This window comes from Mercenaria mercenaria, chromosome 16 (genome assembly GCF_021730395.1).
Source record: "Mercenaria mercenaria strain notata chromosome 16, MADL_Memer_1, whole genome shotgun sequence".
Classification (NCBI taxonomy): Eukaryota; Metazoa; Mollusca; class Bivalvia; order Venerida; family Veneridae; genus Mercenaria; species Mercenaria mercenaria.
In genome coordinates this window covers 3,714,509-3,728,707 of record NC_069376.1, presented here as the reverse complement: position 1 = coordinate 3,728,707, position 14,199 = coordinate 3,714,509, and the positions used below count along the sequence as shown (strand labels likewise).

At 33.8% G+C, this 14,199-nt stretch overlaps 1 long non-coding RNA gene across 1 annotated transcript; it reads right to left on the bottom strand.

The window, feature by feature from the left end:
- Positions 1–1,136: 1,136 nt before the first annotated feature.
- LOC123536488 (uncharacterized) lies at positions 1,137–8,559 on the bottom strand. Its single transcript, XR_008367598.1, has 5 exons — positions 8,384–8,559; positions 6,376–6,477; positions 4,861–4,947; positions 3,874–3,950; positions 1,137–1,524 (listed from the first exon to the last, which is right to left on the bottom strand). It is a non-coding gene; the product is annotated as an uncharacterized LOC123536488 (long non-coding RNA).
- Positions 8,560–14,199: the final 5,640 nt, after the last annotated feature.

Genomic DNA, 14,199 nt, shown 5'->3' with positions numbered 1-14,199 from the left:
TGCAACAAGTGCCATATAAAAGTGAATTAAGCGTAAGACATTTGTCTACCAGAAAATCAGACAAATCAGACGTAGGAGCAGGGGGGGCCAGGCCCCCGCAAAGCTAGGAGAGGGGGGCCCAACTATAGTTTGACCCCCCAATATTTTGGAAAAGAGATATAACTTGCAGTCCAATATAACATTTACTTAGCATCATATAATTCTTTTCAATCTGATTTCTGATTTGCATTTCCCTTGTATTCTGACTTGTCTCTTTCCGTAGTGTGAGTACTGAAATCTGTACGCGCCACCCCAAGGATTGTTTGATTACATTTTATAAAAATAATATATCATTGAGCGCAATCACTACAGTTCCGGTTTGAGCGTCTGCAAAATCTGTGTAACTATTAGGCCTATTTACGCATGTAAACGTTATGTTTTTTGCTTTTTTTTTGTTTTTCATTGTCCATTCAAGTGAAATGGTATTTCCACAACTTTATATCATAGTTAGACAAATGCAGCGCTAATTGATTGTATGTCCAGGGCTTCAACAGAATGTAAAGAAAATGACACACTTAATTAGAACAATACATAATATGATATAAACTTTTTAAGACAGTTCACTGCCTAGGCATATGTGTATCATCAGAATAACTCAATGATTGCTAAAACATAGAGGCTTGAGGGGGCCTATGGCCCATTTGACCCCTTTACAAGGCTTTGTCATGTATAATGCACCGGGGATACCTTGCCGCACCCCCCCCCCCCCGGTTCGAAAAGGTTTGGCCCCCCAAAGTTAACTCGCTCCTACGCCCATGAGACAGTAAGATTTTTTGAAACTTTTTAATGATAGTAATCGATTTTCAAAGTCTCTGACTTTCCAAAGTCTCTGATGTTCATTAATTATATTTGCTGTATCTGGCACCACCTTTGACCCTGAACTGTGACCCTGACCCTTTGAAACACAATCTTGTTGGACAATTATATCTGCCAAATAAAAGGGCTTCATGCATGTCATATTTACAGTCAGACTAATATCTGACTTGACCTTTGACATGTAAGTGTGACCTTGACCTTTGAGCTATTAATCAAGGGTTAGTAAGATATTTGTGGCATTTTTTCTGATAAACACTTTTCAACGAATATTTTAGACTGAACAATATTTGACAGACTGACTTACTAGACTTACTAGTGAACATGGCATTAAACAGTAATTTACCACAAGCAAATAAAGTTCGTAACTAAAAGGAAACAGTGCACTTGACTATATGATGCAGGTAATAAAGTTTGAATCACTCAGCTAAAACTCATAAGATATATCTATGTCAATAATTTTGGTGTAAGCCATACTATATTCTTGAAATTTCTTCTATTTGAGATCAAGTTTTACTGTCTAGATACTGCATAAGATATACATATTTTCCATTTACATAACACACTCTACACAAATGTTAATATGTTTTAATATCAGGCTTCCACTGCTTAATTTCTTCCTGATTATGTGTTTTGTACTGGTAATTTTGGAGCAGAAGTCACCTCAACATACTGAAATGTAGAATACATCATGTAAGTTTATATATATCCTGATCATGAATTGTTAAAAATTTACATATAAAGTGAAAACCTTAAAAACATCAACAAGAAGGCCTTCACCTGACCTAGTTACCCAAGATAACCTAGCATCTAACTTGGTCTAGATTTTAGGGACAATCATTTTGACCATGATTTATGAAAATCAGGTAGTTTAGTAAGTTTTTCAATGACTGACCAAGTGACACACATTTTTGACCTAAAGTACCCACTTTTGAACTTGACCTAGATTTCATATAGACAAACATTTTGAAAAGATTTATGATGATCAAGTTGAAAAAGTGACCTCTGAAGTATTTACAAATGTTTTCCATGATTTGACCTAATTACCTAGTTTCTCCCATTAGTGACCCAGTTATAAATTTATCTTAGATTTTAACCAGAATAACATTTCAACTAAGTCTCATAAATATAAAGTAGAAATTGTGGCCTTTGAGTGTTCACAATGACTTTCTATAATTTGACATACTGACCTAGTTTTTGACCTAGATAATTCAGTTTGGGACTTGGTATAGATTTCACATACACAAACATTCTGATAAAGTTTTATGAAGATTAAGCATAAAATGTGGCCTCTAGAGTGGTAAAAACGTTTTTCTGTGATTTGACCTAGTGACCCTGTTACCTTAGGTAACTCATTTCAAAGAGAGAAACATTCTGACATATTTTTATGTAGATCTAGTAGTAATTGTTGCCTCTGGGGTGTTATGGGTGTTTTCCTATGATCTGACCTAGTTTTAGACATTGAGTAATCAAGTTTTAGACTTATGCTACATTTTTTAGACATAGACATTCTGACAAAGATTTATCATGACAAAGTAGAACATGTGGCATCTAGAGTTATCAACAATCTCTTTCCAAGACTCTCCCTAGCGACTTAGTTTCTGATAAAAAATGAAACCAAGTTTTAAATTAAATCTAGATTATAGAGAAAAACATTCTGACAAAGTTTCATGAACATTATGTATAAAATGTGGCCTCTGGAATGTTGATAAGTTTTTTTACATTTGACCGAAAGACCTAGTTTTTGATCTCATGTAATCCAGTTTTACATTTGCTCTAGAATTCATGATGACAAACATTCTGAAATTTTTGTATGAAGATCAAACACAAAATGTGGTCTCTAGAGCACTAACAATATTTCCTATTGACTGACCTAGAGACCTATTTTTTAACCATAGATGACCCAGTAACAAAGGATGGAGGACCAACACAGGGTGATCACAATAGCTTAACCTTGAGCACTCTGCTCAGGTGAGCTAGAACAAGTACTGCTTGTATGTATATACCAAAGTATACAAAATTTAAACCCGCCCGCTTAGCTCAGTAGGTAGAGCGTTGGTCTACGGATCGCGGGGTCGTGAGTTCGATCCTCGGACGGGGCGTATGTTCTCTGTGACTATTTGATAAAGGACATTGTGTCTGAAATCATTAGTCCTCCACCTCCGATTCATGTGGGGAAGTTGGCAGTTACTTGCAGAGAACAGGTTTGTACTGGTACAGAATCCAGGAACACTGGTTAGGTTAACTGCCCGCTGTTACATGACTGAAATACTGTTGAAAAACGGCGTTAAACCCAAAACAAACGAACAAAATTTAAAATTGTAGATATTGTTGCACTAAGTTTTGTGTTTACATGTATTGTACTGAGTCAGGGTTCCAGATAAGATGCGTATTAGCGTAAATTACGCTTTGAAATAATGCATATACGCATGTCTGATAATTTTTAAGCGTATAAAAACGTATATGAAATAACAGAAACGCACGCAATGACTTTTTACTGGCGTAAACAAAATCTGAATCGTCCGGATGCTTTATGTAACAGAGCACAGTCTGCATTAATTCTCCCACATTGAACGTACACACGCATAGAATGGTACTCTATAAACCTAGGTTAAACTATTTTTTACACTCAATGTCTGCGTATATCAAATAGTTGGAATTAATATTGATGGTACGGTAGTGTACTTTAAAGCGGTGTCCATTTAAAATATCAACTTCTGGTGCGGAATAAATAAAAAATGTCTCTTTCTAAGAATGTATAAGTGAACAAACTGCAAACAAATGCATGGGTGTTACACCTAATAAATATGTTATAAAACTGATTTCTGGTTTTTTCACATTTATAAATTTTCAGGAGTAAAATTACTTCTAGTCAATTTCAGATTTTACCATTTTACTCATTCACAAAAAATATGTTGAGTAAATACTCATTGGCCAAAAAAATTATCTGGAGCCCTGATTGTAGACAGCTTTGCCCTAAGTTTTGTGCTAACAGTCATAAAAACAAAGTATCTAACTTACCCACAGTATAACCTTGAATCAACTGTCAACCAAAATGTTTCTGTCTGTGTGCTAGCACGTTGTCCACTATGTTCCATCTGAAATATTGATTCTATTAATTACAGAAAAGCACATAAATATTAAGAACGTTAATGGAAATTGTAATTGTGCTTCACAACTTAAGGTATATTGTTCCCAAATATTATATTATGCAAATATGAGCAATTTCTATACAGTGAATATGTAAACACAACATACATGTAATTTGTTGTGTTTTATTTTAATATAGTGCAATTGCTTTAAAAACTTAATTGTGGCTGAAGCTTTATATAAACATATTTATTTGACTTATTTAGTAAAATTGAATGTAACTGATCAGATGAGGATTTTCTAGATTAAAACTTACATGTTAAAATAAAATATCTCACTAGTGGAAATGAGCATAGCACATCTTTAAATATGTTATCATGGTCCTATATGTATACAATCAACCCTTGATTTGACAATGCAACTTAAAATCCTTAGCATGGAGAAACTAAATTACAATTGTCAGTGCATCATTCTATTCTACTTCCAGTAACTCCACAATTTGTAAAAATGTCAGCCTAAGTATTATGTTTTCATGTTGAAATCCTGGAGACATTTACATTGGCTATTTATAACTTCACTACCACATGAAATAAAAGATAATGATAATCAAGCTTTGTCAAGGAGCTCTCAGAAACAAATTTAACTGTTTAGACACTATGTAGACTGAAACTGTACTCAATTAATTAAGTCATTTGTAAACAATGTTTTTGTGAAATGTAACATTTAAAGAATAAAACTCCCAATTTGCATGCTTTACTTCAGCATCTCAAAATTTCCCAAACTGATTGGTATCAAACCTTCACCCCCCCCCCCCCCCCCCCCCCTCCAACCCCCTCCAAAAAATAATAAAACAAAAAATCTGTAACAGGTATGTAAAAACATTAGGGAATTAAGAGCAATTATAAATAAACTGAGAACCACTTATATTGCTGTCTCTCCCTGAGCACCTCTGATGTGGGTGGCATTTGATTACACTGAACAGCCAACCAGAATGTGAACTTGCACCTTTATATAAATAAAGTTATTAAACTTACATTTTGACATTGAAGTTGCAAAATGCATAAACAAATAAACAATTGAATGATCTAAAAATCAAGTATGTATACATTATTAAATGAATCAGTGTAATAAATTTTTTTTAAAAACTTGTGACTTACTATACTTCAATAACTGTTTCAAGGTACTGATAAATCAATGTTAGAAGAAGCTATTACTCAAAATAAAGCTTATGCAGTAAAAAACTATTATACAAAGTAAAACTTGTTTTGGAATCCTATTCAGTCTGATACCTGGCCTGCTTTGCATTTACCAGGATTTTTTCTGGCTAGAAATCCAACAACTGAATCTTAGATTGTAGAAGCAACAGTCACAGGTTCAAATCTTGAGCCAGACAAATTAACCTCTGTAATTTTATCAACATTACTTCTAATTGTGATTACAGGAATAAAACATCTTTTATAAATTTAATTAAAACAAGAGCTGTTTCCATAGGATGACACATGCCCCCGATGGCACTTTGAATGAATAGTTATGGCTGATGTTAGAGTTTAGTACCTTTGACCTACGGACCTGGGTCTTGCGCGTGACAAGTCGTCTTACTGTGGTACACATTCATGCCCAATAATTTTAAAATCTATGCATGAATGACAAAGATATGGACCGGACACGCCCATCAATGCACTATCATGAAATATGACCTTTAACGTCTAAGTGTGACCTTGACCTTTGAGCTACGGACCTGGGTCTTGCGCGCGACACGTCGTCTTACTGTGGTTCACATTCATGCCAAGTTATTTGAAAATCCATCCATGGAAGACAAAGATATGGACCGGACACGAATGCACTATCATGAAAAATGACCTTTAACGTCTAAGTGTGACCTTGACCTTTGAGCTACGGACCTGGGTCTTGCACGCGACACGTCGTCTTACTGTGGTACATATTCATGCCAAGTTATTTGAAAATCCATCCATGGATGACAAAGATATGGACCGGACACGAATGCACTATCATAAAAAATGACCTTTAACGTCTAAGTGTGACCTTGACCTTTGAGCTACGGACCTGGGTCTTGCACGCGACATGTCGTCTTACTGTGGTACACATTCATGCCAAGTTATTTGAAAATCCATCCATCGATGACAAAGATATGGACCGGACACGAAAATTGCGGACAGACTGACTGACAGACGGACAGACGGTTCAAAAACTATATGCCTCCCTTCGGGGGCATAAAAAACTGTACTAAAATAGTTGTTGCTGTAAATCTTGTATTAATAATGAAATACTGTTTAATTTCTCAATCTTACAGATTAATCTATTCACTATGTGACCAGAAAGGTAAACATGAAATTCAATGGATGAATAACTTTCATAATTATCATTATGGGTGGGTTAAGTTTATTGACCTTATAAATTTAAAGTATCACTCACTTTTCCAGATTAATCAAGAAATCACATGTTACAGTTATTCATTCTGTAAATACCTCACTGTCAGTGCTGATCTGCTACAACAAGACAGACCATCTTCCATTCCTGCAATGAAGTTGTTACTATAAATGTGCAATGTCAGTAATCAAAAAAGTAATGATTCAATTTTGTCACAATGACATCAACACCAAATATTAATGAAATGGAGTTTTAATATGCAGAAAGACATTACATTTAGTGCCTTTGCCTGAAAAAGGAATGGGACAGTGAAGATTTTGAAACATAGAGAAAAAGTGCAGTCACTATGGAGCTCTAACTCAGGACCCCTTGCTTACAGTGAGACTCTACTTACTGAGCTAACTGCAGCTACTGTATAACATACACAAGTCACAACCAGGAGCTAGGGTTACTTCTGCATATAACACAGTCAAGAAAAGTAAAAATTCAACTTCAATTCATGGCCAATATTCATTCTTGCAACTTGTTTGAAGATAGTTTGTTATACATTTATCATTATTCATTAAATCCAATTTGTGAATCTAATATAGTGGTTTTCTCAAAGCCTATAAATTTTCACCTGGCAGCATGTCTTGTAATTCAAGTGAATACAGTTTTAACCCATGACATGTGTTTACCAAAACTAAATGTTACTGAATGTAGAAGTTGATTACAAACTTGTGAGCAAACATTTGTTCCAAATTGCCTAACTTAACAACAAAAAAAATAGCCTATCTTCAAAAAAATCTTTATAGAATTATTCATATCCAAAAAGAGCCTTCATTCATTTTTTTTGCAGTTTTAGCATTGTTGCACTAATTTCATTAATTTTGAAATGGTGGAGTCACTGAAGTATACCAGCCAGACTGTGTGATATTTTAAGATTTGGAAACCTCGTGTAACATAAACATGTCAGCTTTTTAAATCTGATAATATTAAATAAAAAATGAAACTGTATTGTTTTCTTTAAAAATGGCTAAATTTATTGTGTTACAAGTGACAATTGTGGAGGTGACAGTAGCAATAACTGCAGGAAAGATAACTCTTGCAAACACTTGATTCAGCTAATTTCTAAAAACTGTAACCACAAAAAACTAGAATGCTCACTTTCACTGTTTAAACCTTGCTTATTGTGTTGCATGAAGGGTATCTTAAATACTGAATAATTTTTAAGAGAGGAAAGTATGCAGATTGGAAATTATACACTGTTCTTCAAAGTGAAAGTAACCATTTATTTGAATGGGACTAAAATTTTTATATTGAATGACTGCATGATCTCTCTAAAGAAACTAGGGAAATCTTCCTTTCTTGTAGATAAATAAGTCATATTAAAATATATCAAATACATGTAGCAGAACAAAATGCAATTAGCTGCAGTCACTTTTGCACAAAAACCTGAAAATGTGTTATGTGTCAAAATCTAGGACATGACTTTAACACCCTATAAATTTTATGGTCAAAAGCACAGTTGATTTGTCATTCATACACATACATGTCCAAAAACATAATTTTCATCTTGTAATCAAAACTAACAAAAAAGTGATGGTTGTTGCCGAGACAGCTGTCATTGTGTGAATGTTTACATGTATGCTGTAACTTGTAATTCCCTGAAAGATCAATGATCCCCTTAGACATGTGTAGTCTGGTAAAATATCATTCTCTAGTTAGTCTTGGTAAACTAATTTATGCAAACCATGTATACATACATAATTTCCAAATAATTTAAAAATTTTCAAACCGAAAGTGAAAGTAGAACTGAAATTTAAAAATGCTGTTCTGTCTGAAATTAAATTGATATATTTATATCTGTTTACGTTACTAATCTTACCTACATATTTATATTACACAAATAATAATAACCAACATCGCGAATGACAATTTTTTAAATGACTAACTCGCCGCAGAAATCCATCATGAAAAGTTGTGTTCAAATGGCAAATATTTTCCGGCTCCGAAGTTTCACAAACCAATAATTGATGTCATTTATACCAGTAATGTAATAGAAATTACTTACCACCAACATAAACGTAAATATCAAGTTATTGTCTGTGTTTTTCGTTAAAACATCTGAAAAACACGCAGCGAGTCGACGTCGTCCGCCATTTTTTTTTCGATTGATGATGCTGCGCGCGCAGCTTTTGTTCCATAGCAACAGAGTTAAGAAATTTCTTAACGAAAAGATTTTTCTTAGCTAAGTAATTTTCTAAGATGATTTATGAATACGATTTTAAGAAAATTTCTTTACTAAGTCAAAATATTTAAGTTAAGAAATTTTTTAGTGAAATCTAAGAAAATTTCTAAGATGCTTCGTGAATACGGCCCCAGATCAACTCTGGTGAGCGATGTATAGGGCCATTATGACCCTCTTGTTTCTTCTCCATTTATGTGGAAAGTTACAGGAAACATAGTGATGAAAATACAACGGCAAATTCGGCAAAAATTAAAGGAAGTGTCTAGCTGTCCGGTAACTTGATGCCTAGCCAGGGGATTTTGTAGCCGTCCAGTAAAAGATTTCTTGAGCCACAACATGAAAAAACCAACATAGTTCGTTTGCAACCACCACTTATCCAGACCAGCCTACGAATATCCGCCCTGAGTCTGGTCAGGATTCATGCTGGTCGGAAAGCCACTATGTTGGTTTTCTCATGACGCGGCTCTCTTAATGAATAAACTTACTGATACCTGTTATTTACTAAAGATATTGATACTTATGTGCAAACTAAATTTTGATTTGAAACAAGATTTTAGAAAAGCATTGGCTCCTGAGTAAACTTTAACTGAACATGTGTAAATTCCAGATTAAGCAAAAATATAAAAGAAACAATAAGCTTCTGAACAACAGAAATGAGTTGCCAGCGATGAGCTCGACTAGCTGGACTTAGTCATCATTTTGGGGAGTAGGTGTTTGTGTGTGCGTCTGTGCGTCCGTCCGATTTTGTCCGGATCATAACTTCTAAGTATGCATCTTGTTTATATTTAGCATGAATGTTTATCCAAATGAGAAGATGTGACATGCATAAACCCCATGTTCCTATCTCAGAGGTCAAGGTCACAGTTGGGGGGTCAAATTTCAAATTGAAGTTCTTCTTCATGCATTGTTGGATTTTCATGTAACTTGGAATGAATGTTCACCTTTGATTTTGCAGGTGGCACTGCAGTTAAGTGCTTTTGCTTTATGTTCCTGATTGCCAAAAACAGACAGTGTCCAATTTGTATGTTCTTACAACTCAATTTTAGTGAATTTTACCAGTGTGACTGAAGTATTTCTAGTTTTACAAGAGAACTTTAGGTTTAAAAAAGCTGCACAACAGACCTAAAAGTACTTATGAAGAATTCTCATCCTATTTCAAAATAATTACATAGGTAATTTCTTAAACTTGCATTTGGTTGAAGAATTTAATTTTGGATTAATCTCATGATTATAAATTTCTTGAAATAAAATAGATGGAGGAAAATGCATGCAGCCATAACTATACATTCTAATGTGTATGTATTTGTTTTGAATTCTTCTGATATTGTATTTCAAGTATTACAACATTTTGCTAAATCCTCTTCATATTTCAATGTAAAAATGATTCTTACACACTGTAGGAAGAGGTCTGGGTTCAAGTCCCAGTGGAGAGTATTTTACTACTGGTATAAAAAAAATGTAGACTGGATAAAAACATACCAGTTCTGCTCTGCATAAAAAGTGACTAAAAAGGAAATGTAAAAATTATAGTGTAACACCCACCCATAATATACCAAAGTCAAAAGCTTTACAATATACATAGCTTTAATATGTTTGTATTGTTATATTCAACAATAATATTGTTTACAGACAATAAATAAATATTGAATTGATTTCACAAAAAGTACATTTAACTTAATATTACCTGTTGTGCAAGCTTTGAATTTTCAGTTCAGTTTTGTTAAAATCTACTTCTCGATTACCATTCAAGATAATGCAGTGATAGGTCATAGGATGGTGAAATATGATTACTGAATGCAAAAGGCAAGCCGTCCGTTCCTATATCAAAAGTGAAATTCACAAATATGGTTTAATGTCAAACTTCGTGTGCATTTGTACACTAAAGGTCCCCCTGATATTTACACATAATATGTACAGAGACAATCGATCCTCGAGTACTTTCAGTGCTTTGATTAGAGATATGTCAGTATAAAGGAGATGACCTTTCATTCACAAAGATCAGCTATTGACAATTACTGATGAGATATCTACACACTTTTAAAGTTTGTTATTCAATGCATGTTAAGCATGTTAGAAATTATCTTTGTTGTATCATTGTCCCCAAAACTACCACTTACAAACAGACCATATAGCAATTATTAGCGAAATAATGCTTTCACATGAACTTGTCAAGCAAATAAGCAGTCAGAAATATATTTCACTAACCGAAGATACGACGGTATTCTCGTATAAATTTGAAAGTTTATTGCAAACAAACTGTTATTATTTATGTCTAGTATAAAATACATTGGAAATGATTAAAATTAAAATTTCAAAAAGAAAAATACCTAGCATAGCAAACAATATCAGATATCCCTAAATACATGCTTGTGGGTATCGATTTTTGTATTTTTTATATTTATTTCCGTACACTAATGTATATTCCGTAAGAGATTTCGGCGTTCTCTGGCTGGTTGTTCGAATAAACTACAGTGCAACCTCTGTAGAGCAACACCCTTTGGGAGATACAAATATTGACTGTTATGTAGAGGTTGTTGTTCTGGAGACGGAAATTCGATAGCATATTTCAACTTAGGGAAATTTTGATGATGTTGTTATAGAGAGGTTTTTGCTTAAGAGAGGGTCCCTCTAGACAGGTTGTACTGTATGTAAGCAGCTGAAAAATGCTGAAATAGCATTCGGAGAATACGGAATCGAACGAAAATTGCCGAGTGTCATCACGTGTCTATTACCTTAATCACGCAGATGGCGCTACTTGCCCCACAAGACACTGCTCCAAGATGCACTAATTTTGTCATCTTGTTTTAGGGTAACCCTACTTGAACTGAACTGGTCCAATGACAAATGTTTCGATTATAGCTACTGTAACTGTTTAATGTCATACTTAACTTATATTGTGTGTTCAGTTTGCATTGTTATATACATGTGTATCAATATTTGAACGAGTCAACTACAGTTGAGTTGGACAGCAACAATAAAAGCAAATGCTTAAATTTTTTCAGTTAGGTTACAATATAGAAATAACACACGTCTCCTTTTTTTTCGTTGGTGCCCAAGCCCGTAAATTTTTCAATCAGACAAATATCTTATAGCTAACGCTTCAAAAAGAATTCTGCAAGAGAAAATACTTTATATTCGAAAATATGTTATATAAAATAGTAATATCGATAAAATTGCATTACAAATTTTTTTAGAAATGTTCTAAAATGATATTGAACCCGTGGTAATGTGTGCGGAAGTCAGATAACTTTCTACTTTGCCACCGTGTCGTCGGCTAATGAAAAAATTTAGATTTGTAAAAAATATTTTTCATAATACAAATATTGCATAAACTAAGAAAACGCCCGAAAATATTGGCGAAAATTTATTTGTGCCAGGTCGAAACATACGGACAATATAAATATATATCTATGTAACAAAATGCCTAACTGTTCATAATTTTTTCATCAATTATTTCTTGACATTTGTATGGCATAAAAAAATACGTTCACATTAGGCAGGCACTAAGATGATTTATTTGCATGTTGTAGATGTGTAAGATGACTCTCGTACTGTTAAAATTGAACATATGCGTAAATTCTAAGCTACTGTGATAAAATAATGCTTTAAACAAAAGTAAGTCGTTTTATTTCATTCTACTATTGAAGGATATGGTATGCGAGAAATAAATTGTATCACTGTTCGGATAGCTATTTTGTGGAAACAATGAACATTCTTTTAATATTTTCCATTGTTGAAACACTTCCTTCCATAATATGAATTTGTCAGGATACGGAAGTAAGTTTATCAGGTTTTTACCACTGGCACCAGATCAGAAAGAAAATGCCTCCGTACGTGTTATACCCTACCCCTAGGTATTCTATAAGAACCATGGTCATGAACGGGAAAATATACTAACCCGTTTCAATCGCGCATTTCATACCTAAAACACGCAGTGCGGTAAATGTGTACTATGGAAATGAAACAAGTGGTAATTTATCTTCCATTGAGTACCGGTCACATTTCTTTAATACATCTTATCTTAGAAAAACAACGCGTAGTTTATAGTAATTTCAACGTAACACAAAAAACTTGCTTGAACTTCCCTGGTGAAGTTCCGTTCTAGATTAAAAAACCATTCTGATTGGCTGTTGTGAAAATGTATGTCAATCGTCACTTTACTACACGTGTTCGCTAAAATGTGAAAATGCAGCATTAATGTGCAAAATGAATAAAATAAACAGAACAGATGCAGACCAATGTACGATTTCAAATTAAATATCGTATACAAGATGAATTTCATTCATCATTTCGAGTTTTAGTGTAAAATTGTGATTTTTTTAAATTCTGTTTTTGTTTGTTTACGTTTCGCCAAACATGTGCACACTGTCGTGACCTCTAGACCGGATGTTCATTAGGGAAGGTCAAGCAAGTTTTTTTCTGTTACGTTGACGAAAGCATAAAATATGTTGATAATCTCAGCAATATGGAATATTGAGACAATGTGACTGGTGCACGATGGAAGATAAATTATCGCTTGTTCAATATGCTACATACCCATTCACCGAACTGCGCGTTTAAGTTGAGAAATGTACGATTGAAACGGGTCAGTATAATTTCCCGTTCACGACCATGGTTCTTATAGAATACCTAGGGGTAGGGTATAACACGTACGGAGGCATTTTCTTTCTGATCTGGTGCCAGTGGTTTTTACCATTTCTGAAAATGTAACAAGTTTATTCTTCATTTTTCTTAGTTTGCTGCTTTGTATAAGATAAAGTTAATGATTCGTTTTACATGTATAAAGACATTAGCAATATTATATTTATATAACTCATTCTGACATAGTCAGCAATAGTCACATGACATCATGATGTTTTCCTATTCGAGATGATTCGCACTTAAAATCATTATTGATATGTAAATGAGACAAATTTGATTGACAGTGCCAGAACCAATTTTGATGAGTTTACAGCAATTTAACTGTTCGCAGAGGTCGCTGATTGGTTCAATTTTCCTTCGCGTGCTCTCCAGTTTTTTTCGTTGAAATATATCTTAAATGGTTCGTATACCAAATAAGCCGACGGTGTACATTATTGGGGATAGTTTAAAGTGTGCAGCATTCATTTAATATAAACAAAGTAAACAGTGTGTTAATTGTGGATTTAATTAGACTCGGACTGAGTTAACCACACTCTTGTGAGTATTTCTTATCATTTATATCCATTCTAGCATAGCTAAATTTTCGTGACCAGAGTATTTTTGATAATTTGAATAAAAAAGCAATTTCCTTTTATAGAAGTATGATCATGGCTTTTTAGAACGCGTTACTTATATAGAGAATTTGAATTAGGTCAGACATGTCAGAGCAGCCAGGTATAAACATATCACTTTAATACCCACATTGTAGGAGATGTGCATAGAATATGATTTCCTCACGTAAGCAATAATGATTGACGAAGAAATATACTTCAGATATTTTCTCTTGATTTTACAGAGTAGTTGTTTGTAATGAACAGATCAGCCTATATCTGTAGTAAGATATAAATGTAATGAATATGGTTTTGTGGTTTGGTTTGCGAAAAGAAGAGCAAACCAAGTAAGCACAAACAGATGAAAATAGCTATTGCCATGCGTGTATCGTTCCTGTGTCAATTATT